The sequence below is a fragment of the Hypanus sabinus genome, chromosome 3 (genome assembly GCF_030144855.1).
Source record: "Hypanus sabinus isolate sHypSab1 chromosome 3, sHypSab1.hap1, whole genome shotgun sequence".
Lineage (NCBI taxonomy): Eukaryota > Metazoa > Chordata > Chondrichthyes > Myliobatiformes > Dasyatidae > Hypanus > Hypanus sabinus.
Window position 1 is genome coordinate 55,009,939 of NC_082708.1, and position 24,932 is coordinate 55,034,870.

At 40.6% G+C, this 24,932-nt stretch overlaps 1 protein-coding gene across 5 annotated transcripts in view; it reads left to right on the forward strand.

The window, feature by feature from the left end:
- Window positions 1-706: 706 nt before the first annotated feature.
- fhl2b (four and a half LIM domains 2b) overlaps window positions 707-24,932 on the forward strand; it is a 54,163-nt gene continuing 29,937 nt past the window's right edge. Inside the window, exon 1 of one of the 5 annotated variants that reach the window (XM_059964384.1) lies at window positions 707-770. The gene's annotated coding sequence lies outside the window, so the exon portion shown is untranslated. Of the gene's footprint in view, window positions 771-1,000; window positions 1,211-1,852; window positions 1,940-10,107; window positions 10,239-15,983; window positions 23,258-24,932 lie in introns of those variants that run through there. The other 4 variants (XM_059964383.1, XM_059964385.1, XM_059964386.1 and 1 more) reach the window with 4 other exon arrangements.

Here is a 24,932-nt window from a genome sequence, read left to right on the forward strand (position 1 = left end):
AAAAAACTTCTGTTATTGAAGAGACAATCTCGCAGGAGATCCCTTTTTGTGTTGATATCATTTGTGTGAGTTGTTACAAGAAAACAGCTGTAACCAATAAAATCTTGGTTCAAAAAGTCCATGTGAAACTAATCCCTGGCATTAACTCACCCAGAACTATGCACAGAATTAGTTTATGGCGACGCAATTTTTCTCTGAGAAATGCATGTTTTTCCCGTGTTGCAGAGATGAGTTTCTATGCTTTTCTATTTGTTCAGATGTCCAAATGTGCATTGTGTGCACGTTCAAAAATGATAAATGTCTATTAGATTTTTACATCACAGAATCAACACGGATAAATAGTATATTCCAAGATGGGTATCTTCTTGCTCTGAAGAAAGTCGCTGTTCAAGGGCACCCTATTTCCTCCCTTGTTCTTTATCACACCACATATAATGACTTTTTCATCAATGGAAGTTTTAAGGTAGCATGTGCAGATAACATCTACCTGTAAATGGTTTGAATAAGTTTAACTCTGTGAACTTTCAGACCTGTATTACTAGGCTATATTTTCTTCCATTGCACTGTCTGTGATTGTTTTTTGATCACTCCTTTGCTGAAGGTTATCTATATTTTGTTACTGTGGCTTTGCTGTAAGAATAATTGCTTAACCTGCCTTAAGCCATGACTGAATTTACATTAGGGCACTCAGCCTAAAGGTAAACCAGCAGAGGTTGTTAAGTGAAGTACGTTATCTGAAACTACTCTGCATTTATGAATCTAATTCCAAGGTAATATATTTATTTTTATGCTACTTGTTCAGTAACTTATTTTGTGCATGCGAGAAGATTTTAGAAATGGGATAAGTTACAATTGACCATAGACTAATCCCAGCTTTGTACGTCCTTGAGGTAACAGGATATGTGGTTACATTTTTACTAGTGCAGACTTTCCATTGCAGGACATGTGTTGTTAAATGTCTGATACCTTAAAAGGTAGGAAGTTGTGCACAGCAACAGCAATAGTGGTTCTTATCTCTAGTGAGCAGCAGTTGCTTTAGAGATATTGTATTTATAGACTCTTTGGCAAAAGAATGTCAATCTGCTTAATTGCTGGTGTCATCTACTAAATACGAAGCTTTGACAGTCAAATAAAGCAGTAGGTTTCTTCCCTTGTCTTGCTCGGTCATTCATTTGCCTTGGAATTGAAGACAGTTGCTGTCAATTTTGAGGTAAGGATTGGCGTTTCTCTTCATCTATACGTTTTCTGCCATAATTATCTTACATGTTCATTCCCACCATTTCTGAAATTGAGAGCTTTCTCTCTCTGGAATCATTCAATTGAAATGTTAATGAATCAATAGATTCATTATAGCACAGTGTCAAGACCAGGTACTGAAAATAGATCAGCAGTTTACTGTCCTCTTAATTATTTCTTTTGTCATCTCCTATTTTTATCCCCGAAATGAATTCAGTGTTCCATCTGTATAAGACTTTTCAAACAGATTAACTGACTGCTAGAATACAGTATGTAGCCATCAGACAGTTATAATACTTGGTGATTATTATGTTTCTCACATTAAGCTATATTGGATAATGAAATACAAATAAATTTGGGGAAATTATTGAAATATTTTGCAGTGTTTAAATTACTAATATCAATTCATCACAAAATCATGATTCCATTGTTATTTTTAAACATCCCCTCTTTAGTTATTTTAGACTCTATTCTGGGTTTTTTTCAATTTTCTCCCCATCACTCGGGGAGATCTCTGTCTTGTTGGGACTCAGTTCTACAGTGCCAGCAGCTCTCCCATGCTTGCGCTAGCTGCATCAGCAAACTGCTCAACTAAACCCAGGCAGTAAGAGGGACTTAGCTATCATCCCTGCTTTCCTGAACGATTGACACAACACTGATGTTAGATCGTGACTGAAAGTTTCCAATAAAAGCACAAGATGCGGTAGGTACTCAGAACGTGCGGCAGCAGGAGCTGATCAATGGTTAGTAACCTGAAATGTTAACTGTCTCACTGCCAACACTGCCCAACCCGCTGATGATCCCCGGTATCTTCTGCTTTTATTTCAGATTTTCTGTATTCGCAGTGCTTCTTTTTGCTTTTGAGCTAGGATTTTATGCCTGGCACATTACTATACCAACTTTGTAATTACTACCTTTGTTTGTTATTACGCTTTGTGATAAATCATCTGAAGAATTGATTTCACTGACGTTTGTGCGTTATTAATAATTGTTTCAGCTGAGCACAGAATAATACCAAAACCATCTCAGTCAATATTGCAAGATGTAGTCAGTAACCTGGTTATATAAACGTTCTTGAGAACAGTCCATAAGCTGTTTCTTTCTCTGTTAAATCAGAAGTGAACAGTTCCATCCAAAACCAAATAAAAACCCATTACCCAAAATAGTTGGGCCTCCCCTGTTCTTCTGAGGAAGAAGTAAAAAAGTGGTGTACTCTCTGTAGAGCACTGGAGTGAGTACTTATTTATACATCTTGTGTGACTGGAACTCATCGTTTTCTAGTATATGAAGGCTTCTCAATGAACCCCATGCAATGTCAGACTTAAGATTCCAACACAGCCTTCTGCCATACTTGTTACTAAGGGTCGTGAGAAATAAGATGCATAGAGGTACATAGACATGCATGGAGATGAGCAACAACATGCAAGGCATGCAAACTGCATTTGAGAACTGACTTCCAAAAAATTAGGGGGAATCCTGTGACAGTTGCCATAATGCTGGAAAAAGTGGGTCAGATAGGTCTGTTTAATTATTTCCTTGTCTATGCTTCCATCAGAATTCCTTCAACATCCAGAACCACCATAGCACCACTTTTGTCCGACTTCAGTCAACTTCTCTTTGCTCAACTTCACATGCCCCATCACTGAAATGTTCCCACAAACTCTGGACTCACTTTCAAGGACTCTTCATCACTTGTTCTTGATATTTATTGCTTCTTTCTTTCTGTCTTTCTTTTCGTATTTGCACAGTTTATTGTCCGTTACACACTAGTCGTACACGCAGTTGGTTTGGTCTTTCATTGATTCTATTATAGTTATTGGACATTGCATATGCCCTCAAGAAAATGAATCTCAGGGTTGTATATGGTGACATATATGTGCTTTGATAATAAATTTACTTGGAACTTTGAAAACACAATCCCTCTTACAGTCATGTTGTCCAAATACTTATCCCCACTTTTCAGTACCTGCCTGCAGCCTGCTGCTCATTAATTCCCAGCTCGTGCTTATTGACTCAACAAAGGTAAGAGCCCATGGAGAGATGCTAGTATGAATACAGGGTTGGGTAACCAGCAATAGGCAGAAATAAAGCCTTTTCTGATTGGCTGCGGTGACTAGTAGGGGTCTGTGTTGGGACCACTTCTTTTCACGTTCAATGATTTGGATGACGGAGTTGATAGCTTTGTGGCCAAGTTTGCAGATGGCTCAAAGTTAGGTGAAGGGGAAGGTAGTGTTTGATGAAGCAGGGAATTTGCAGAAGGAATTAGGAGAATGGCAAAGAAGTGGCAGTTGAAATGTAGTGTAGTGAAATGCATGATCATACACTATGGTCAAAGGAATAAAGGTATAGACTATATTCCAGAGAGAAAATTCAGGAATAAGACATGCAAGTAGTCTTGGGAGTTGGTGGTAAGGAAGGCAAATGCAATGTTAGCGTTAAGTTCAAGAGGACTAGAATAGAAAAACAAGGATGTAATGCTGAGGCTTTATAAGGCATTGGTCAGACTGCATTTGGAGTATTTTGAGTAATTTTGGGTCCCCTAGTTAAGAAGGAAAGTGCCGGTATTGGAGAGAGTCCGAAGGTCACAAGAATGATCCCAGGAATGAAAGGGTTAATGTACGAGGAGCATTTGATTGCTTTGCACTTTGTACTCATACTCGCTGGAGTCTGGAAGAATGGGGGGGGGCGGGATCTCATTGAAATCTATCAAACATTGAAAGTCCTGGATAGAGTAGATATGGAGAGGATGTTTCCTATAGTGGGGGATTCTAAGACCAGAGGGTACAGCCTCAGAACAGAAGGACATTCCTTTAGAACAGAGATGAGGAGGAATTTCTTTAGCCAGAGGTTGGTGAATCTGTGGAATTTATTTCCACAGACAGCGATGGAGGTCAAGTCATTGGGGAAATTTTAAGTGGAGGTTGGTAGGTTCTTGATTAGTAAGGGTTTCAATAGTTATGGGGAGAAGGTAAGAAAATGGAGTAATAAATCAGCTATGTTTGAATGGTGGAACAGACTTGATGGGCCATGTGGCCTAGTTCAGATCTTATGTTTCATGGTCTTATGAACTTCCACTGAATTAACTGACACCCAATCAAATCCTACTAACTACTTAGCCCCAATCTGTACAGTCATATGCCCTCACTACTAACCCACATACCCAAATCTAATTATTACTTTAACTACAGACACTAGCCCTCAATATCCTATCATATTCATTGATCATTTATCTCCAACCCAAAACAAGATCCCTTCTCTTAATGTGACTACCATTGGAGGGCCACCTCAAACACTGAGTTTTTATGGTGAGACCAACAGTTTTAAAATCAGCTTTGCATGCTCCAGCCAAAATGTAAATCAAAATGTTTTAATTGAAAGGAAAATGGTTTAAAGATTTTAATTTTAAACATTCTGACATAATTCTCACATCTTTCTTGCACTCTGTGGCCACTTTACTGTGCACACCTGCTCATTAATGCAAGTATCTAATCATCCAATCATGTGACAGTAACTCTGTAGAGGTTCATTTGTTGTTCAGACCAAACGTCAGAAAGGGGAAGAAATGTGATCAAAGTGACTTTGACTGTGGAATGATTGTTTGTGCCAGCCAGTGTGGTTGAGTATCTCAGAATCTGCTGACCTCCTGGAATTTTCACACACACTGTCTCTCAAGATTACAGAGAATGGTGAGAAAATGAAACACACAGTGAGTGCAGTTCTGTGGTAAAAATGGCTTGTTAATCAAAGAGGTCAGAGGAGAATGGCAAGACTGGTTCATACCATAAGATATAGGAGCAGAATTAGGACTATTTGGCCCATCGAGTCTGTTCCACCATTTCATCATGGCTGACCAATTTTCCCTCTCAGCCCCAATCTCCTGCATTCTCCCCGTATCCCGTTGAGCTCTGACTAATCAAGAATCTACTAGCTTCTACCTTAAAAATACCCAATGAAGTGGCCTCCACAGCTGCCTGGGGCAACAAATTTCACAGATTCGCCATTCTCTGGCTAAAGAAATTCCTCCTCATCTCCGTTCTGAAAGGACGCTTCTCTATTCTGAGGCTATGTCCTCTGGTCACAGAAACCCCCACCATAGGAAACTACCTTTCCAGATCTACTTTATAGAGGCCATTCAACATTTGATAGGGTTCAATGAGGTCACGGCTTATTCTTCTGAATTCCAGTGAGTAAAGGCACAGAGCCATCTAATGCTCTTCATATGACAAGCCTTGAAATACTGGAATCATTTATGTGAACCTCCTTTGAACCCTCTCCAATGTCAGGTTTCTTGGATAAGCGGCCAAAACTGCTCACAATCCTCCAAGTGAGGCCTCACAGTGCTTTATAAAGCCTCAACATTACATCCTTGTTTTTTATATCTCATCCTCTTGAAATGAATGCTAGCTTCGCATTTGTCTTCCTCAATACCATCTGAACCTGAAAATTAACCTTCAGGGGATCCTGTACAGTGACTCCCAAGTCCCTTTGCACCTTAGAGTTTTGAAATTTCTCTCCACTTAGGAAGTAGTCTACACTTTTATTTCTTCCACTAAAGTGCATGACCATATACTTCCTGACACTGTATTCCATCTGCCACTTCTTTACCCATTCTCCTAATCTGTCTGTCTTTCGCTACTTCCTCAAAACTGCCTGCACTCCACTCATCTTTGTATCATCCACAAACTCTGCCACAAAGCCATCAATCCGTCATCTGAGTCATTGACAGAAATGTAAAGAGAATCGGTCCCAACACAAATCCCTGTGAAACACCACTAGTCACTGTCAGCCAACCAGAAAAGGCTCCCTTTATTCCCACTCTTTGCCTCCTGCTAATCAGCCACTGCATTATCCATTCTAGTATTTTTCCTGTAATAACATGGGCTCTGAACTTTTAAGCAACCTTGTGTGTGGAATCTTGTCAAAGGCCTTCTCAAAATTCAGGTACACAACATCCACAGTTTCTCCTTTGTCTATCCTGCTTGTTATTTCCTCAACGAATTTCAATAGATTTGTCAGGCAAGATTTCCCCTTGAGGAAACCATGCTGAATTCAACCTATTTTATCATGTGTCATCAAGTACTCTAAAACCATAGTCTTAACAATCAACTTCATCATCCCAGTCACTGAGGTCAGATCAACTGGCCTATAATTTCCCTTCTCTGCCTCTCTCCCTTCTTGAAGAGTGGAGAGACATCTGCAATTCACCAGTCCTCTGGAACCATGCCAGAATCAATTGATTCTTGAACAATTGTGACTAATGCCTCCACAATCTTTTCAGCCACCTCTTTCAGAACCCCGGGCTGTACACCATCTGGTCCAAATGACTTACTTTCTGAACTTTCAGTTTCCCTAGGGCTTCTCGCTAGTAATGGCAACTTCATACACTTCTACCCCCTGACACTCTCGAACTTCTGGCATACTTCTGGTGTCTTTGACAGTGTAGACTGATGCAAGATACTTATTCAGCTCATATGCCATTTCTATGTCCCCTTTTACTACCTCTCCAGCATTGTTTTCCACCAGTCCGATATCCATTCTCGCCTGTCTTTTACACTTGATGTATCTGTAGAAACTTTTGGTATCCTCTTTTAATTTATTGGCTAGCTTACCTTCATATTCCATCTTTTCCTTCTTAATGACTTTTTTAGTTGCCTTCTGTTGGTTTTCAAAAGCTTCCCAATCCTCCAACTTCCCACCAATTTTTGCCCTATTATATGCCCTCTCTTTGGCTTTTATGTTGGTTTTGACTTCTCTTGTTAGCCACAGTTGTGTCATCTTGCCTTTAGAACACTTCCTCTTTGGGATGTACAAATCCTGTGTCTTCTGAATTGCGTCCAGAAATTCTAGCTATTGCTTCTCTGCTGTCATCCCTGCCGGTGATCTTTTCCAATCAATTTTGACTAGCTCCTCTCTCATGCCTCTGTAATTCCCTTTACTCCACTGATACATCTGTCTTTAGCTTCTCCTTCTCAAATTGCAGGGTGAATTTTATCATATTATGATCACTTTCCTCTAAAGGCTCTTTTATCTTAAGAGTTCTAACCAATTCTGGTTCATTGCACAACACACAATCCAGGATAGCTGATCCCTACTGAGCTGTTCTAGAAAGCCATCTCGTAGGCAGTCTAGAAACTCCCCCTCTTGGGATCCAGTACCAACCTGATTTTCCCAATCTACGTGCACATTGAAATCCCCCGTGATGATTGTAACATTGTCCTTTTGGCATGCAATTTCTATTTCCCAATGTAATTTGTCGACCACATCTTTACTACTGTTTAGGGATCTGTATATAACTCCCACCAGTGTCTTTTTACCCTTGCAATTCCTTAGCTCTACTCACAATGATTCAACGCCTTCCAACTGTTTGTCACCTCTTTCTAATGATTTGATTTGATTTTTTACCAGCAAAGCCATGCTACCCCCTCTGTCTAAGTGCCTGTCCTTTCAATATAATGTCTATCCTTGGATGTTAGGCTCACATCTATAATCTTCTTTCAACCATGATTCAATGAAGCCCACAAAATCATTCTTGTCTATTTCTAACTATGCTGCAAGTTCATCTACCTTATTCTGTATAACTGCACACATTCAAGTATAACACCTTCAGTTCTGTATTCATCCCTTTCGATTTTGCCTGTCTTTTTACATTGCAACTCATCCTGTTGACTGCAATTTGCCCCATCATCAGCCTGCCCTTGCTAGCAGTCTCACTACCCATAGATCAACTACCTCACCTTCAGCACTATCACTCTGGTTCCCATCCCCCTGTCAAATTAACTCTGAACCACTGCCCCCAGACCAGCTCCTCAGCGCACACATTTACCTGTGAAATCATTCTGTTCTGACTCTCAGCAGTGTTTGGCAAAGGCAGCAATCCAGAGATTGCTACCCTGGAGGTTCTACTTTTCATGTTTCTACCTAGGTCCCTGAAATCTCTCTTCAGGACCTCCTCACCTTTTCTACCTGTATCATTGATGCCATTATGTACCAACTCTTTCTGGCTGCTCACCCTCCCCTTTTATAATGTTTGGACCTGATCTGAGACATTCCTGACCCTGGCTCCTGGCAGGCAACGTACCAACTGGGTTTCTCTATCGAGCCCACAGAATCTCATCCCTGTTGCTCTAACTATGGAATCTCTTATCACCAATGCAGCCCTCTTCACCTCTCTTCTCTTCTGAGCCACAGTGACCTGGTCACTGCGACGTCCCCCGGTAGGTCATCCCCATTAACAGTATCTAAAGTGGCATACTTACCGTTGAGGGGAACAGCCACAGATATGCATTTCCCTTCCTTCTCCTGATAGTCACCCAGTTACCTACCCCCTGAAACCTAGGGGTGACTACCTCCCTGTGGCTCCTGATTATCACCTCCTTATTCTCCGGTATGAGTCAAAGGTCATCGAGCTGACAGAAAGGCAACAGTAACTCAAATAGCCATGTGCTATAACAGTGACGTGCAGAAGAGCACCCTGAATGCACAACTCATTGAACCTTGAAGTGGATAAGCTACAGCAGCAGTAGAATGGGTTCTATTGTGCTCTTGCAAGAAGACAAAGTTTAAGGCTGTATACTGTATACATACTTTAATAACCATACTTTGAACTTTGACCACAAACATACTTGCATTAGCCAATTTATTAGGTACAGTCATTAATTATTAGTTAAACATTTTCTAGGAATGTTGAAGGAAGGAGAAGCACTGGTCAAGACATCAGGGATAGCTCCTTTGTTCTTCCTCAGACCGGTACCAAGCTCTCCCTTGCATTTTCCTAATCCTGATAGGGTGGACATCTGGTGGATCTTTCTTCCTCTGGGAGAATCGCGAAGATCACTGGTGAAAAATAAGGCTTGTCCATTTAAGACAAGAATGAATTGATTTTTTTTCTCTCTCAATTTGTAATAAGACTTTGGAACTGTTTTTGTCAAAGATCGGTGAAAACAGAATCCGTGAATATTTTTTTAAAGGCAGAGTTAGATAGCTTCTCGATAAGTGAGGAGGTTAAACATAGTGGGAGAGGAAATGGAGAGTAAAGGTTTCATTCAGATCAACATACTCTTGTTGAATGATGGAGCAGGCTTGAGGGGGCGTGTTGTTTCTAATTCATATATTTCTATTGCACTCATTGACACCTCTAACAGTGCAGAAACTTCCTTTGTACTAAAGTGCCAGTCTGGATACTTTAGCAAAAGTCACTCCGCTGAGTCCATGCCACTCAACTAATACCAGTTACACTAATCCTACATTTCATTACATTTTACCCTGCCCATATTCCAATCTATTCCACAGCGCATCCCCACCCCTCCCCATTCTTCAACTCGTTTACACACTAGGGCAGCTTTGGGATGTGGGAGGGAACTGGATCACCCATGCAGTCACATGAAGAACGTGCACATTCCATTCGACAGCACAAAGGTCAGGAATGGGCTCAGGTTGCTGCTGTTGTTCTAGCTGTGCCAACCTTTGTGGACCCACAGTTTCTGGAGTCCAAAGAATCATGAATTCACAAATGTGCCTATGGGTGTTAAGTAGTTCAGTGATCACAGTGCACTCAAGGACATCTCATCCACCATTCCTGGAACAAGCAACCTTCACCACTTCTCAGAAGGAAATAGGAGATAAAATGAGGAAGCACAAGAAGGAAATGGCTGAAATAAAGATATCTCAGGATAGTTAGAGATGTTTTTAAGAAGGTATAAATTAATGAGATTAACCATACTCGGCCCACATGGATTACTTCTATGATTTTACCAGTGATGATAATGTTACATACCTCTCCAGACCACTAGGAGGTAGTGGCTACACTTAATACAGTGTATCATCACCTGTTGTGCAATTATTGGCAAGCTGTCCTTGTAAATATGGAACAAGAAATCCTATGGGGAAGTGGAAAGTTCAAACCAGAATTAGATTCTGCACTGTCTCAGTACATACCAGCACACTTCACAGCATCTACTTTGTTGGCTAATATCAGCCTGAAATGTTGGATCTCCTAGGGATGCGTGAGTTGCAATTTGCTTTTTTTTTGTTGTGATGATTGATTTAATGACATCATTATAAAATGACTTTCAGCTGCTGCAGAGTTTTTTTCCTCTGCATAGCAAACAGAAATTAGTTAAAAGATATCATTCAGCGTATGAAAGAAATGGTGAACTCTGGCTCAACCTAAAAGCTACTCTGTTTCAAATTATAAATTGCTAATGCAATTTTGAGCCAGAGTTAGAGAATCAAGTGCAGAGGTATTGCACCCAGCAGTGAGAATGCTATAGTCAGGGATCGAGCAAGGACCACTTTTACCTATGTTTCATGTTGTTGGGTATCACCCATTTCTGAGGGTCTGTAAGTTCTGTCAGTGTTGGTTTTAACCTTAATATTTCCCTGCACAATACCTAACTATCTGTCTTGGACTGCTTGATAATAATGAATTTCGTAGGTTGTTTCAACTTAACAATGTGTTAAGCTGCTGCTTTAAAGTCATGCAGCACAGAAACAGGCCCTTTAACCCAGCTTGTCCATGGTGACCACAACATATGTCCAACTTAGCCTCATTTGCTGGTATTTGACCCATATCCCAGTAAATCGTTTCTACTCATGTACCTATCTAAATGTCTCTTAAATATTGCAATTGTATCCACCACTTCTACCACCTACTCTGGCAACCCATTCCATACACTCACTACCCTCTGTGTGAAAAAGTTTCCCCTCAGATCCCTTTTAAATCTTCCTGCTCTCACCATATCCTCTAGTTTTGGACTCTCCTACCCTGGGAAGAAAACCAAGCATCCACCTTGTTGATGCTCCTTGTGATTGTGTATGTAAGGTCATCCCTCAACCCTTAGCCCCCAGCCCCTTATACTCCAGGGAAAATAATCCCAGTCTATCCAGCCTCTCCTTGTAAGACAAGCTCTCCAGTTCTGGTAACACCCTAGTGGATCGTTTCTACATCCTTTCCAGCTTTATGATGTCCATCATAGAGCTGAATGACCAGAACTGTACTCAATACTCTGTGTAGTCTCACTGCTGACGTATTATTGTACCACAATGTCCCAGCTCCTGCACTAAATTCCTTGACTGATGAAGCAAGCATGCCAAATTGTACCCTATCTATGCTGCCATTTTCAAAGTTCAAGTTTCAAGGTACATTTATTATCAAGGAATACGTGTGCAGTCTGCAACCCTGAGATTCGGCTTCTCACAGACAGCCACGAAACAAAGAAAAACTCCGGAACCTCTTCAAAGAGAAAGATCAAACCCCCAACGCACAAAAAAGAACAAATCACACAAACAGTAAAAAATGAGCGAAAAACATGGAATTTAAAACATCAAGCCGCAAAGTAATTGAAACAGAATATTCAGTGTAGTTTAGTTCAGTTCAGCTTAGCACCATGTTGTTTGCTGACTGCTGGCCGCAGAGCCAGTTTATCCTGATCAAAATCGCACAAAATAGTAACAAAAAAGGAGCGACTAGAAGCCAGAGACACACGATAATGTGACCTACAGAGTCCAATCCACAAACCACGTCAATTCAACCTCGCCCATGACCCAAGACTCCGGCAGTATCGAGCGAGAGAGAGAGTGAAACCTTACTCCAGGAGCAGTGAGCGAGAGTGAGAGAGAGCCGGTCAAACACCTGCTCACCTTCTGCTTTTATCCTCATTGATTTTAATTTTCCTTGTCAATGCTTTAATTGGTGAGATCGGCAAGAAATGGAGTCAATCCATGGAACTGGACACCTATAACCTTCAACACTCTCCAGAGTGCCATCATTCACTGTATAAGTCCTACCCTGGTTTAATATTCCATAATGCAAAACCTCACACTTGGATGTGTTAAATTCCATCTGCCATTCCTTGGCCCAATTCCCCAGTTCACCTAGATTCCATTGTTACCTTGGATAATCTACTTCACTATCAACAACACCAACTTACTAACCATGTTAATGATATTGTCATTCATAATGTTAATATAGATGGCAAATAACAATGAACCCATCACTGATCCTTATGGCACACCACTGGTCACAGGTCTCCAATCTGAATAACGACCCTACACTATTGACCTCTCTCTCTCTCTCTCTCCATTCACTAAGCCAGCTTTGTCTCCAATTGGCTTGAATACCTTGATTTCTATGTGATCTAGCTTTCCAGACCTGCCTATTTTCGGGACCTTTCTGAAGTCCATATAGATTTTACCAATCCTTGCCCCTTCAAATGCTAGTAGGTCTTGTCCCTCAGAATCTCCTTCAGTAACTTTCACCATTGGCATTAGGCCTACCAGCTTGTACTTCTCTTGCTATTCCTCTTAGCCCCATTTAAATGACATTAACCACCCTCTAGTCTTCAAGCGCTTCAGTCATGGCGCAAGATAAAGCAAATATCTCTGCCAGGCCCCTGCAGCTTTTTCCCTAGCCTCCCACAATATTCCAGGATACACTTGATCAGGCTCTGAGGTTTACTATGTTAGTATACCTTAAGACTGTCCACACACCCTGTATGTAATGTGGATATGTTCATTTCCTTAATAACTTAGTTTTCATGACCTTCTCCATGGTAAACACAGATGAGAAATATTCAACAAACATCTTGCTCATCTCCTGTGGCTCCACACATAGATGACTACATTTATTTTTATTTGGAGATACACAGTGGAGTTGTCCCTTCTGGCCCTTCTTGCCAACCCTGATTTAACCCTACCTAATCAGGGGACAATTTACAATGACCAATTAATCTACCCGGTATGTCCTTGGACTGTGGGAGGAAAGCAGAGGACCCAGAGTAAACCCATGCATTCCATGGGATGATATACGGACACTCCTTACAGAGGATGCTGGGATTGAACTCCAAAATCCAATGCCCCGAGCTGTAATAGTGTCGTGCTGACCGCTATGCTACCATTTTGTCCATTAATCCTTAAAGGAACCTCTTCATTCTCTAGTTACCCTTGTTCTCATAATAGACTTGCAGAATCCTTCAGGATTCACCTTTACCTGATCCGCAAAAGTTATCTTGTGTCATTTGCCTCATGATTTTCCCTCTGACTTCACCAATTACCTCGATTCCAGCTGTCCATACCTGACTATTACCTCAATGTCAGTCATCATCTAGGGTTCTGTAAAACCACCAACCATCACCTTCACTCTAATAGGAATATGTTGACCTTGAACTCGATCTCTTTTTTAAAACTTCCCAATTGCCAAATCTCCCATTACCTGCAAGTAGCCTATCCCAATCAACCTTTGCAAATTCCTGCCCAATGCCATCAAAATTTTCCTTGCCCAAATTTAGGATTTTAAATTATGGAAGAGTACTATCTTTTTTCTCATCATTTTGAGTTTTGCAACTATTTAAAAACCAGTAGAGTTTTGGTCACTTTTCCCAAAGTGCTCCCTCCACTGATACTTCAGTCAGTTGCCCAGCCACATGTCCTAACAGGAGTTTGAGAGATGCCCTCTCTCTGGTTGGGCAATCTACATACAATTTGAGAAAACTTTGCTGGAGACTTTAACAAATTTTGCAGCATTCAAGCCATTTGCCCCACGTCATTCCATTCAATATTAGAGAAGTTAAAATCACTCACTTTTAAAATCCCATTTTTCCTATTGCTGTCTGCAACCTCCCTTATTTCCTATTGATATTGGAAAGCCTGTAATATAATCCCATCAAAGTGCTCCACCCACCCATATAGCCTCACTGGATGATTTCCCAAGAATACCCTCTCTGGGTGCTGTCGTCATGTTCTCCTTAATCAAAAGTGCAACTCCCCTCCTGTCCTACACTCACATCAGTCGTACCTATGACATCTATACTGCAGAGCATTGAACTGTCGGTTTTGCTTTCTGTAATGGCTGTAATATCTCAGTCCCATATATCTAGCCCTGCCCTTATTGTTGGGCTTCTTGCTTCTGTCGATTCTGTTGACTAAACTTGTTCTCTCTTGCATTTATATTTCTTTTAAATTGCCCATCTGCTATACCATGACTTTGGGTTTCTCCCCCTGCCAGACTAATCTAAATTCTCCTGTGCAAATCTCCCCACAATAATATAGCTCTCCCTCCAGCTCAGGTGCAGTTACCCCTTTTGTTCTTGTTGCCTCTGCCCCAGAAAGAAGAGCTCACAATGGTCCCAGAACCTGAACTTTCCTTCCTGTACCAGCTCCTCATCCACAAATTAATTTGCCCCATCCCTGGTGTGCTACCCTCACAAGCACAGCAGCTTCTCTTTTGTTATTGTTGCAAATTAACTTAAGGAAACTTAACTATAAAGAGACATTTTTGATGATGTTGGTGCCGCACTAATTCTATTTTTTGATGTAGTGCTTAAAGTAAAGAGACCATCAATTTTCCCACCACAGAATTAGGTAGTTAGTCAATATTTCAGGGGCCAGAGGTAAAATGTCATGTCCTCCAAAGAAAACATGAGATACTTTGCAAGACAGAAACCACAAGCTATTTACAATTTGAGACTTTAGGCTGCTGGATTGAATGTCTGTGATATTGTTATATTCTGGAGATGTTGGCATGTCACATGATTAAATCAGGATCACAATATCAATACACACCTAGCTAATGAGGCAACATGATATTAACGTGCAGAGATCCACCACAAAATATCTTTATTCACACACAGAATGTCGGCCTACCTTTCTAGTCCATTACTGTATTGTCTTTAACCACTTAAGGAACAGTTTATAAAATAAAGGTAACCACTGATGCTTCGTTGAGATATATTTCCAGGATGGGATAATGTATGACTGAGAAAAGAGATTGCATGTGGGGAACTTCTACCCGTCATTTTGCTGGGAAAGAATGACGGTTTTTCCCAACTCTTGGCTGTGACGCTCTATTATCAACATAGAGTCAGTACCTCACCACTATCTATATATTATTATGATGGAGGTGATTAATTTTCAGTTCTATTTCTCCTAAAACATTTCTCCAGTTATCCATCCAATTTACCCACTTGAGTTAAATCAACTCCAACTAATGTTTGGCATAGGCCAAAGTTAACATGTATCTTTTCGACTTTGGCTCACTATTTCCCTGCATCTTGATTTAGGAATGGCTCGGATTTATTAATACCGTACCAGCAACTTCAGCTATATGCAAGTTAGTTATGATGTGAATTCAAACTTGTTGTGGGGACCTCTGACTCCATAGTATTCACAGGCGTGATGCTTGAAGATAAAGAACTCTGAGCTATGTTAGTGCAATAGGATGAGGCCAGGTTAGTCAGGGCAGTAGTCTTTGACCAATGTGGTAAGGCAATAATTGAAGCAAGTAAAATCTATGATGACAAGAAAATCTGCAGACGCTGGAAATCCAAGCAACACACACAAAATGCTGGCGCAACTCAGCTAGCCAGGCAGCATCTGTGGAAAAGAATAAACAGTTGTAGTTTTGAGCCGAGACCCTTCATCATGACCTGAATCAATGATGAGTGTGGATCTGTGTAATAACTATATAAAATAATTAGCATAGATTTATGAGGGATAGAGTGGTGCTTCCTTTAGAGACTTTCAGAAGAAATTTAACAGGTTTCTACACAAATGTAGAACCAAACATGGAAGTGCATAAAATTAAAGATACCTTTCTGCCCTGTAGTTAGGAGGGAGCTCGTGTTAGGGAGGAAAATAAAGGGGGTGTATATTGATGGTGAGATGTGGCATGTAGTTTTTGATGGATCTATACTGGGCTTTGGAAATTAGGCATACAGTGCCTACAAAAAAGTACTCACACTCCCTTAGAAGTTTTCATGTTTTATTGTTTTACAACATTGAATCACAGTGGATTTAATTTGTTTTTCTTTTGACACTGATCAACAGTGAAAAGACTCTTTCATGTCTAAGTGAGAAGAGATCTCTACAGTGATCTAAATTAATTATAAGTATAAAACACAAAGTAATTGATTGCATAAGTATTCACCCTCCTTATTATGACACACCAAATCATCACCGGTGCAGACAATTGGTTTTGGAATTCACACAATTAGTTAAATGGAGATCTGTGTACAGTCAGGGTGTTTCAATTGATTGTAGTAAAATACACCTGTATCCAGAAGGTCTAACTGTTGGTGAGTCAGAGTTCTGGCAAAAACTACACCATGAAGACAACAGAACATTCCAAGCATCTCTGCGGAAAAGTTTATTGAAAAGCACGAGTCAGGAGATGGATGCAAGAAAATTTCCAAGTCACTGAATATTCCTTGGAGTACAGTTAAGGCAATCATCAAGAAATCAAAAGAATATGGCACAGCTGTAAATCTGCCCAGACAGCCTATCCTCAAAAACTGAGTGACTGTGCAAGAAGGAGATTAGTGAGGGAGGCCACCAAGAGACCTATGAAAATTCTAGAAGAGTTACAAACTTCTTTGGCTGAGATGGGAGAGACTGTGCATACAACAACTGTTGCCCAGGTGCTTCATCAGCTTTATGGGAGAGTGGCAAAGAGAAAGCCATTATAGGCACTGTATATCACCAACTTGGGTAAAAGAATTTTACTGTACTGGTGCTGTTCAGCTGGAAAATTAATATGATACATTGGAGCAGGAAGTTATAAAGTATATATGCAAATTTTGTGAGTGAGTAGATGTATTTTAATATGGGGGAGTTTGCTGTCATGTACTCTGAATCAGAGAAAGAATAAATGGAACACCTTTTTATTGGTAAATGATTAGTGATCATGTAAAGAAAATTGGATTTCCAAATATTTAAGTCACTAGGAAGGCTAATGCATAGTCTAAAAAAAATCCAAAAAGATAATACAACATTGAACTTTATCATAAGGGGTGAATGGAAAAAAAATGGAGGGATTTTGTTTCTGTTCTACTGTGCCATGATAAAGCCTTATTTGGAGCATTGTGTTTTCTTTGGTCTCAGTCTTTGCTATTTCCTTGCTTATTATTTGTCTGGCATCAATTAGTCCATGTTCATGGTTAAGTAAAGATTTTGATTTTGTTTCATCAAAATTCTTTAAACACTGAAATAATCACTAGCATCCTCTTCTCTGTCTGACATCTTTTTCACTTTTGGTCTCTGTGCATGATCTAAAAGCAAAGGGGGTTCCCATGGCTACTGACCATGATGTAGATAATCACTGTCCCTACTTAGTTGTTAGAAATTTTCACGAACAAGTTTGAGTGCAGTGTTGGTCTTATAATGCCTTGAGATGGACTCAGGGTGGAGCATCTTCTTAACAGAATTTTTCCCCATCACCATGTCTTGATTTTCTTTAATTTGGAAAAAGTAGAGACAACACTGAAGAAGGATTGGGTAGAAATTGAGCACACTGTTGGATCACACACTGAGCTCAGTGGTTTTAATGTCAGATTCAATATTCAGGTTAGCCTACTAAGCTTTAATTTTGAAATTTCTGCCTCTTCTTACTCTCACTCCTAGTCATGTAGATGCTGGATAAAAAAAAACCCTTCCTTTACTTATCTGCTTCAGTGTTGTGCAACTTCTTGTTTGTGTGGATTTCTGTTGCAATCACTTCCTTGTCATTGTTATAGCTAATGGTTTTTCTTGATTGCCAGTTATGGATTTTGAATTTTATACTCTGACAAGACTCAAACAGAAATAGTTTTGTAATTTTGTTCTTCTTCATTAAGTGGACCATGAATTGACAAATGCCCTGATATGATATGTAAATATATTGCCAAATTTCTACCAAGAGGAATACTTCCTTGCACTCTGTATGGCTTTATCTAAATATTTCCACATTTGCCTCCACTTCTTACAGCTCCATTCTTTCAATGTATGAATTGAAGGATTCCTGCATTTGGGATGGGTCTGATATTTCATGCTGTCTTCCACTTTGATAAGCTACTAGGTGTGTCACTATGTCTGCACTGATCAACAAAAAATGTAAAAGTTATTGGATACAGATATATTTGATCTGAGGTTCTTCAGAAGTTGAGAATGAGGCATAAAAACCTGTTGCTTACAATTATTTATTAAGCACTGAAAGAGCAAAGGGATCAGAAAAGGAATGCAGCAAAAGCTGAGCCTAGTAGCGAGGGAAAGCAAAAGGTGAAAAGAGACTGATGCAATGTTGTCTGGTTTTCTTATAGCAATTTGTTAACAGCAATAAATCTCATTCAAATTCTGTTGCTTGAAGCAACCAATAAGATAGCCCCCGTTCAAATAACATGATGCCTGCAACTGCAGCCAAGGTGTTAAAAAGCAACTGGAACCACTTGTAAACACATGGAACCATTGCATATACATAGATAAACATATAAAATTACAAAACTGCATAAGAAAGTAAAATTACTAGGAAATTAACAATGCTGTAGTCTAACTCAACATTCACTCCTTTGATTCTAAATTACTTATTTGGAAACATTACACCTGAAAATCCGCTGGCAAACTCGTGTGGTACCTTCGTTAAGATTATAATAATCAAAAAATTCATCGACATTATGGAAATATCCATGATTATGTGATTGTTAGGTAGATCGTTTTTGTAAGTGGGCACACCCACGTGAGTTTGAACTGCTCTATTATTGATTGCCCTTAAAAGAGTAAAACACATAAATCAATGATAGGGTATATCAGGACATAGTATTTTGACACAATATATTATTGTAACAGATAATATTGAGTAATCCCAGCTCCATAGACTTAATGAATTCAGTCAAAGAAATCCCATTAATCAGACTGATGGACTTCAGTTGTTTCTTCATGAATATGATCAGTCAAATCAGTTATGTCTTCAGACTTGTATTTAGACAACACTATTTGCCTATAACTGCACTAGTTCTTCTCTGTAATTGCTAAGAGAAGATCTAATGCCATTAGACTTTGAAGAACCATCTTATGCATGGTGACTATTTCGAAGTGTGTGACATACCCAACAGCTAGAAGCATTAACAGCATCAGCAAATTCATGTGACACCTGCAAGTATACTGTACATTATAATTCATCACAATTGGCACATTGTGAGTAGGGAAAATTGACAGAAATATAGCAACAGCAAATAATATTAGAATAATTTCCGTAAAGTCCAGTTCAAAGTCTCTGACTGCACTTGCTTTCCTTGCTGGAACAGCTTCCACCTGTCTCGAAAACCTGTCCACTATTACCAATTAGTATTACCTGCATATCCTTGACAAAGAAATGTAGTCCATTTGTAAGTGTAAAAATGGACAAGGTGGGGCAGTTGCACTTAATTGTGGAAGCTCTTCCATTGCTCCAGGATTTGTTTTCTGAAATGTCATGCATCTTTCAAATTGATTTTTGAGCTTGTGCCTTGAATTTTGGATTCCACTACTACTGGGAGAATCTGCAGCTCATCTTTTGCACTGCAGTATGTCCTAGAGAGTGTATCTGCTGTGCCAGATAAGGAAGCAATGTAGTTGGAATTATTAGTCTATGACGAGTGCCATATCTCCATGCTTCATCACTGCTTAACCTCCTGCCATTCTCCATCCAGAAGCGCTTTTCCTAGTTAGAACATAAAGCTTGTATCTCTTGAATATTTTTTATGTTCATCTGTGATACAGAGTTCAACTATATTTACATAATTTCGGTCTTTGGGTTCACTGTTTACGTTCCCAGTACTTCTTTTAATTCTTTGATCTTTTTTACTTGTTTTATTTCTTTTATCCTTTCCTACAATATTTTGCAATTTCATCTGAGAATGAATTTTCATGGCCTTCCGTTGTAGTCCTTTTGGTTTGGCTTTTACATTTCAACACAGTAATTTCTGGCAGCAACTGTACGGCATTTGTGAGTTCTCATACTAGTTGGCCATTCTTGATTGTGGTTCTTAGAAACATAAGAAATCCCCTTTGCCTCCATATGTTTCCAAAGGCATGAACAACTCCAAAAGCTTATCAAGAACCAGTGTAAGTATTTGCTGATCTTCCTTCTGATTGGCTTCAATCAGTTCTGCACAGAGGTACCAGGAGCCGTGCTTCCTGATGCTTCACTTCAGTTTCAGAAAGCCCGGCCCAGCCGGCCCATTGAGGAGCCATTGGTATGCAGATTTGGGTTCAATAAAGTGTTTCCTTATAATTATTTGCTTTTTCATGGCATATTATCAATTTTGCAGAGTCATGGTCATTGGTCTTTGTAGTCTAATAAGAATTCAGCATATTCATTTCTAATTGGTAGTTAACATGTAAGACATCCAGTTTTTGCTTATCAGGGCAAGCAGGGGCTGCAGGCAAGGGCTTAGTACACCCATTATATCCAATGTATTAGGACAATACACCCATTATATCCAACATTGCTTGTCGAAATCATATTATCAGATCGGGATCTCCAGACTTTTGCAAGGCAGGGGATTGAACTTGCTGTTGAGCATGTTCCTGTTGTTTCCTACACTGACAACTTCTGGCCCAATGTCCTCTCTTACTACACAGGTGCCATTTTGTTTTCTGGGATTGGCCTTGGAGGTGTGGCTCAGACTGAGATTGCTGCAGTACACACGATGAATCCCAGTCCTGCTTTTTCTGTTGGTTAATGGGTATTGGCTGTTGACTAGCAAAACTGGCTGTTGATCAACAGGTAACTGAGTCACCTGAACTAATCCTACTTGGATTTCGATATCCCATTCCACTTTTCTAGTGGCTTGCACTAGCTCAGCTTTGGAGCACCAACTTCACTCCAATTCAGTTTTGTAAGCTTCACCGTGTTTGCAATATTTCCTTTCAAGCCACCAATAAAAGTTGATTTCAAGGGATCATATTTAGAGTCCTCTATGTTATCTTCATTTATTCCTGGAACTCAAGATTCAAGATTGGACTGTTTGTCATTTCCAGTACACAAGTGTAAAGGAAAATGAAATAATTGTTACTCTGGCTTCAATGCAGTACAAAAAAAGCATAATAAGATAAAGGACACAATAATAATAAAAATATTGATAAGATAGCTCATATACATAGATTGATTGTATGTCAATAAGGTGACGCTAGGCACTGGTGTGTCTGTACATTTAGGTGACTCTGACAGGAAATGGTAAAGTAGTGGTGGTGGGGTGAGTGAGTGGGTGGAGGTGTTGATCAGTCGTACTGCTTGGGGAAAGTAACTGTTTTTGAGTCTGGTTACATTTCCTGCTCCCTAATGGGAGTGGGACAAGCAGTCCATGAGCAGAGTGGGTGGGATCTTTTATGATATTGCTGGCCCTTTCTCGGCACCTTTCTCCTGAAGTCGAAAACCATCATGCTTGTCTTGTTGACAATGAGGAAGAGATTATTTTCCTGGCACCAGGCCTTGAGCTCTTCCATTTCCTCTCTGTGGGCCATCTCATTGATTTTGGTGATAAGCACCGCCACTGTCAGGTCATCAGCGAACTGGACAATGTGATTACTGGTGTGTTTGGCCGTGCTGTCACGTGTGAGCAGAGTGTACAGCAGTGCTCTCAGCACACAGCCCTGGGGACACCGTGTGGAGGGTGATGGGGAGGGAGGGGCAGTTGTGCATCCTGACTATCTGAGCTCTGTTGTTTAGGAAGTCTAACACCCAGTTGTACAGTGGTGTATTTAGACCAAAGAATAGGAGTTTGTTCACCACGGTCTGTGGAACAGTAGTGTTGAATGCCAAACTGAAATCCAGAAATTGCATTCTGACACAAATGTCCTGATTTTCCAGGGGCGTCAGGGTCAGGTGCGTGACTGATGCTCTGGCATCTGTCGTAGAGCAGTTCTGTCAGTAAGCAAATTGACGAGTGGCCAATGTGGCAGGAATGGAGTTTTTGATGTGTATTATTACCAGCCATTCAACGCACATCAATATATGAGTGGAGGTAGTCGTTTAGTTCTGAACATGTGGAGTTCTTTGGTGGAGACTTCATACTTCTGAATAACTTAACCACTCCGTCCTGCAGTGTCCCTTGTACTCAGAAACATTATCAGAAATATTTTGCTTGCAATCAACCACTTTCCTCCAATCAGTTTGTCTTGGGACCAGTTCTTCCAACTTCTTAATAGCATTCCAACTATCTTGTATATTTGTTTATTATCTCCCGCATGTGGTTTCAGCTCCTTGAATCAATTGTCTGAATAGGTGAGGAGACAATATAGCCGTGAAAATTTGGATGCCATCATATGGGTGCAGTTTGTGTATGTTCTTAATACATTGAAGCTCAGCCCAGACTTTTAAACTTCCATTTTCCAATGTGGGATTTCTTTGGACAATGCATCAATCTATTCTGCTTCAGATAGTTGATGCAAAAACTGTCACCTTTCATAGGTTCCATTTTGATCTGCCGTGTCTTCACTTCCTTGGTCTTTATTGTAGCAAGCTGTGGCAAAGCTGTCCATCTTATTGTTTCATCAATGTCATCCTCATTTGAGTTGTTAGAGGTTCCTGTCGAGTCCATGTCATGCCCATCCTGTAACTTAGTGGTCACCAACCTTCTTAAGCCCAAGATCCCCTACCTCGGCCTTAGTGAAAGGCGAGATTGACCCTAAATCAATTAGTTACACGCATGCGCACCTGGGCAGAAAATACCGGAAGTAAAACTCTGCAACCCAGAAATAGAAATAATGTATAAACACTAGGGGTACCCACCCTTTTTTACACTGCGGACCGGTTTAATATTGACAATATTCTTGCGGACCAGATGGGGGTGGGGGGGGGGGGATGCTGTCAAACATGACAGGAATACAGTGATACTTGAAGCAGGTTCCTTATGTCCAGTCTATTTTGCAATTTAGTTTTTGTGGCTCTCTGGACTTAGCTTCTGTCCCGCGCTGCTCATGTTTTTCCGCTGAGAAAGCTCAGTGGGTTTGTTTTTAAGTGTGGGGTGCTTGTATTCAGGGTACCAAAGCAGTTTTGAGGGCTTCATTGCCTCATTAGACAGCTTCCTGCCTGCCCGCCCCCAGACGCCTTGGCCAGGTGCGGCTGGTCGCAGGTGGCGTGAGAGGACAAGGTCAGGGCCGGAGGTCCCCGTGCCGGAGCCGCGACGGTCCAGTCCAGAGAGAGTAACCAACCGAGTGAGGAGTGAGACAGGGCACACCTGCCCCCCTTATAGGACCTATCGGCTGACAGAAGTTTTTTTCAGTAGATCGCAGCCAGGTAACTGCTCTGTTACTTACGAAACCCTGAGCCTGAATTAGGTCATTTGCGAATATTTTAGCACCGGGTTCCCCACGAACATTCGGTGTGGTGAACAGGTTCGGAGGCGGCGCCCATCTGTCCGCGCTCCGGGCCGGTGCCAACGGCGCTTCCCGCCGGCCGCGCGAGGCCAACCAGTGATCGCTGCGTTTAGGCGGCTGATGGCCGCGTGTGGGTTCAAGTTCAACAGTCGGCGTGACAGGGAATGAGGAAAGGTGCAGCTGACTCGTATCGTTTCCTCATGGCCTGCTGATTGGGGACCACTGAAATACACTGTGTAGTGTGGCGGGGCTACGCGCATGCGCACTGGGCAGAAAGAACGGAACTAAAACCCGCAACCCAGAAACATTCTCTCAACAGTATTTGTGTATTTATTTTTCTTTTTTTTTTGGGATCTACTGGGAAAGTCTCAAAGATCGACCAGTCAATCGGGTTGGCGACCACTACTGTAATTCCTCAGGTTTGGAGGGTGGCACTGTTTCAGATGACTGTCCAATGTAGGGAGTGTTTCCCAAGGAGAAGCATCGCTGGCAGGACCACCCACTTGAATCTCTGGTGGACTTTCTGATACTATACAAGGCGCTTATCATGTTCTTTTCACTTGTACAGTGAATGCAAAAATGTACTCTTTAGACTTTTTACTGTCTCTATCGTACTGTTTATTGCCGTTCATCAGATATTTCTCTTTCCTTTCCCAACTGATCAGTGAACTTCTTTTACTTGTACAAACTGACCATGTTCATATTTTTAACTGCAATAAAACAGATAAAATGCACCTAAGTTTGTCCTTTCCCTCAGGCATTCTTTGGGTCTTATCACGTGCCTCCTTAATAGTCTCAACATTAATGGCATATTTCATCTAGATTTTTTTTTCATTAATCTTATCAAATTGAAATATTTTATTCAGGTAACAACTCAAACCCTCAGTCATTCGTCCATGTGTAACTGGAGATTCAGCTCCCCTTTTTCTGTGGTAGGTTTCACGACTTTGGCCCTTGTCTCAATTCAATCTTGGGTAACACTTACTTTGTACATGCTCTTTATTACTTGGGTTGCAATCAAAATGCCATTGGATTGCTTCGAAATATTATTGGATAGTAATCAAAATGCAATGGATTCCAGTTAATTGAACCAGTACATTTTGGCCCAATTAAGCAATGGCCCCAATTAGCAGAAGTTTCGTGGAAATAGTTTATAAAAGACCGACTACCATCTAACTGAGTAACACATTATGCATTAAAATAAAATGCAGAAACATCAGAGCATTCAAACATGACCAATATAACTATAGTACTATAAAACTGTGATTTAGTTCCTAATAGGAAGCAATGAAGGAATTCATCCATTGTACACAGACAAGTGCTTTTAATGGATTGTAAATGAACTAACTTAGCACAGCAACTGATGCTAGTTGGAAATTTTTGCTTCCTCAAAATCTTCATTTTCATTGTAACATTCAAGATGATTGTCATTACTTTCAAATTCTTCATTGTTCCTATCCTGTTGAAGTAGTGAAATCATTTCTTTTTCACTCCTGGCCGTTTCTCGCATCTCCAAGCCTGAATGCTCGAAACCTCAGTGAGTAAACTGCTCTGAATTTTCTTACTGCTTATTTCTCACCAACTATCAGTGACAA